The sequence below is a fragment of the Scylla paramamosain genome, chromosome 14 (assembly GCF_035594125.1).
Source record: "Scylla paramamosain isolate STU-SP2022 chromosome 14, ASM3559412v1, whole genome shotgun sequence".
Lineage (NCBI taxonomy): Eukaryota > Metazoa > Arthropoda > Malacostraca > Decapoda > Portunidae > Scylla > Scylla paramamosain.
This window is the reverse complement of record NC_087164.1, coordinates 23682966-23687422: the sequence shown is the minus strand read 5'-3', so window position 1 is coordinate 23687422 and position 4457 is coordinate 23682966.

The window sequence follows — 4457 nt, the reverse complement described above, 5'->3', positions numbered from 1 at the left end:
TCTCTCTCTCTCTCTCTCTCTCTCTCTCTCTCTCGCTCGCTCGCTCGCGGGGCTGGAAGGTAACAACTTTGAGGATCGATCGGCTGTCAAAACGAGAATGCCGAAGATGCATCTGAGACATAAAACTCGCGCAAGATACATTCCAGGACGGTGTCGCGGCGCTCTCTCACCAGTTGGGGGGGGAGGAGGAGGAGTAGGAGGAGGAGGAGGAGGAGGATACAGCAATGGTAGAGTGTGTAGGAGGGAGGAGGGAGTGGAGAGACAGACGAGGTGAAATTGAGATTGAGTGACAGCCTCCTTTAGCGACGGAGCAAGAAAGGTTGTGGAGGGCAGTGGTTGTTGAGAGAGAGAGAGAGAGAGAGAGAGAGAGAGAGAGAGAGAGAGAGAGAGAGATAGACGTTCTTTGCTGTACTGGAGTTTATGTGATAGTCTAAAATATTCTTCTTTCCTCCTCCTCCTCCTCCTCCTCCTCCTCCTCCTCCTCCTCCTCCTCCTCCGCAGAGCATTAGTGGAAAAATATAATAATGCGTACTGCTTAACCAATAATTATAGCCATTTTCTTCCCCTCTTCCTTCTCCCCCTTCCTCTTTCCTCTTGTATCCGTTCGACGTCCTCTTTCTCCTCTTCCCTTTCATCTTCCTCCTCTTATTCTTGCCCTTCTTTTTGTCTCTTTCTTTTAATTTTTCTTCTTCTCTTTTATCATCTTTCTGCGTTATTCCTTCCTCTTCTCATTATTTTCTCTCTATCTGTGTTCTCTCTTTTTTATTTTATTTTTTCTCTTCCTCTTTCTTTTTTCCTTCTATTTTTCCATCTAACTTACCATCGTTTTCCTCATTCCTTCCTTCCCTTCCTGCTCCTCTTTCTTTTCATGCTCTTCCTCTCTTCCTTTTCATGCTCGTCTTCCTTCCTCTTGTACCCGGTCACCTTCCTCCTCCTCATCCTCCTCCTCCTCTTCCTCTTCCTCTTCCTCCTCCTCAAGAACCCTCACCACTTAATCTCCCTCGAAAGCTGAAAATTTTTCCGGAACCTTGTGAACGAGATGCCAAAGCAGCCTCTCTCTCTCTCTCTCTCTCTCTCTCTCTCTCTCTCTCTCTCTCTCTCTCTCTCTCTCTCTCTCTCTCTCTCTCTCTCTCTCTCTCTCTCTCTCGACGTGATATGGGTCATAGATAGGCATAGAGTATAAAGAGTATTTTCCACATGTAGGCCTATTGAATTTCTACTGCTTCCTTTATGGTTTAATGTTCACTAGACTGACGTAAAATATTTATCTCTTTGCAGGTAAGGAAACGGGCGTGGGTGGAAAAAAATATTATAATCTCCAGAAGAAGGAGGAAGAAGAGGAGGAGGAGGAGGAGGAGGAAGTCTGTTTATGGTGACGTACAAAGGTAAGCTGTCACCTGTTGTATTAGTCATCATTTGTGTGTGTGTGTGAGTGGGTGGGTGTTAGATACTAATGATAATAACAGTAGTAATAATAATAACAGTACAATTAACAATTACATAACAAAAATTCTAATAATAACAGTAACATGAACAACTCAAACAGTATTATCATCACTACTAACACAATACCAGCACAGGAAAACGCCCTTTATATAACTTAAGCTTGTCTGGCATCACGTGTGTACAAGTATAGCACGTTAATGGAGATTTGTAAGTGAGGAAAAGGTAAGGTGAAGGAGAAAACACCTGTCACTCTGATCACTTCTCACCTGTTCCTCCTCACACTGGCTGCTCAGACATGGGAAGGACGTGTTGGGGAGATACAATTGCTCTGTCTCCACGGTATTGTCTAGTTAATGCAGGGTAAATAAGATGCAAAACTCAGTAAATGTAATAGATAAATAAGACTATGCAAACTTTGTAATGGAAAGCAGGAAAGAACGAAGAAATATATACTCGTATGTAAATGAATGAACTTTTATTTGGTTGCGTAAGTTTGTCAGTCTCCTTTACGCGCAAAAATTAATAGATAGATGTAGTAAATGTGTAAATAAAGAAATATATAGAATGCTTAACGCGGGGGTGTAACTTAACGCCAGCTGTTAATGTGTCAGAAAAGAAGAGAACGTTTAACTAATTCAGTGCGATTTAATAATTAGATTAAGCTTTTTGGGCGAAAATAAAAAAATAAAACAAACGAGTTGAATTCCGCCGAACTCAAGTTAAAAAGAAGAGAAAAGAAAAATATTGTCACATCACAAGCTTTTATTAATATTCACTCGAGTTACACGCACACACATACACACACACTCACACACACACAGGTTGAGAATAATAAATTAATTCTCACTGCTGGTGGACGGAATGACCTTAGGTGGAATTATAAAGAAAGAACGTTGTATGAGGCGCTCTTCATATTATTACATTAGTTACAACGAATTAATTGTTGAGGATTGCTGGGTGAAGGAGAGATTGATGTAGCATTTGTAAAGGAAAGAAAGAAGGAAGGAAGGAAGAAAGGAAGAAATCTTGTTCTTTGTATTACATAATTTATTAAAGAGAGGAAAGATTGAGAATATTAGATTTGTTCGTTCTGTCAGTGGACGAAATTAATGATTTATGTTATTGAGAAAGAAAATATATAAGTGTAAGCGAGTTTTCTTTATAATTTACTTTAGTTGAAATAGAGAGCACATTAAAACTTGAGAATACTAGATTACTTTACAGTGTTAGGAGGAAATTAACCTAACATTTGTAAAGAAAAAAATGCGTAAGAGCTTCTTTGTGTTTTATTAATTGGTGTTGAGCAAATGAAAAGTTCAGAGTAATAGATTAAATATTAACGCTGTGACCGAGTGGACGTTGTATAAAAAAAAAAAATAAATAAAAAAAAAACTGTCATAACCTAATCTTCATATCATATTAGTGTTGATGGGGAATTAAATGAAAAATATTGTGTGTGTATAGCAGTATTACACTAGTTAGCAGACGGCAGGTAAAACACGAAAAATATACAACCCAGTCTTTATATTTGTTGATACGACAAAATTGAAAGAAAGAAAGTATTAAATAAAGCCGTGGTTACTTTATGATGGCTGGAATCGAGAAAATGGTAGAAAAATAAAGTACAAATAAATATCGTTGTTTTTTTGTGATCTGTCCGTTTTATTATAATAGTACGTTATAATAGTTGGAACAGAACAATAAAGAACAGGAGCTTATAGTTTAAAGCAATTTGTGAAGGATATTAGTTGGAACAGCAAAGAAAAGACTATGAGGCGATCTGAAAATTGCATTAGTTAGTTGAGAGCAAATTAAAAGCTGCATTGCATCATTAATAGACCTCAAAGGGAATTTAAACTTAACAAAGGTATTACGTGTGTGTGTGTGTGTGTGTGTGTGTGTGTGTGTGTGTGTGTGTGTGTGTGTGTGTGTGTGTATAGTAATAACTCATTGCTCAATACTCAGTGCCGTGTCTGCCTAATTAATACCACTGCTACAATATTGGCGATGATGGCCGTGCCGGTAATAGTATTAATAACAGCCCAATGAAATACTGCCACCGCCGCTGCTGTGTTGGCGGCGGCGGCGGCGGCGGCGGCGGCGGCGGCGGCGGCGGCGGCACAGGTTGGAAAATGTTATGAGGTATTAATGGCGGTGTAATTAGTGCAATGAGTGTAACGATGGTGGTGGTGATTGTCATTGCATTGTTGCTGGAATTGTGATGATGATGATGATGGTGTCAATGGTGATGGTGGTAGTGATAATGATGATGGTGATAGGAATGGTAAAGATTGTGATGAGGATGTTAATGATGATAGTGACTATACTGATTGGAGTGGTGTTAGTGATAGTGATGACGGTGATGTTAATGATGAAGATAATGATATGGATGGTAATGATGTTGGTGACAGTAACGATGATAATAATGCTGTTGAAGATGATGATGATGATGATGTGAGGAACAATTGTAATCACATCATTAGTCATAATGGCGGTGGTGACAATTGTAACAACGTAGTGGGAATTATTACCAGTTATTCTGTCAATGATAATTTTGTCCGTCGAGGGAAAACGCGAAATATGTTCACAGTACAGCTGCGAAATACACAGTACAGTTATTTTCATCATTGTTATTACCATTAGTGTTTTACTTATGACAGCTGCAGCGAGAGTATAGATAAATAGACACTATTGGACGGAAAAATTACGATAAGTACAGTTTATTGCTATATAGCGCTTAGTGAGTAGGTAATGATAATGACAGATTACTGGATAAAACAAATCTTTATTTCTCTTACGTCTGGATAGCGAGTCTTTCTCTGAGTAGATAAGTAATGATCGTACAGTTACAAAGTGGATCAGGGAACAAGTGGTGGTGGTTGTATTGAATAGTGATAGTGGTTGTTAATGCATTGGAAAGTGGTGGTGGTGGTGGTGGTAATGCATTGAATAGTGGTTAGTGATGGTGGTGGTAGGTAATACATTGAATAGTGGTTAGTGGTTAAGTGCTG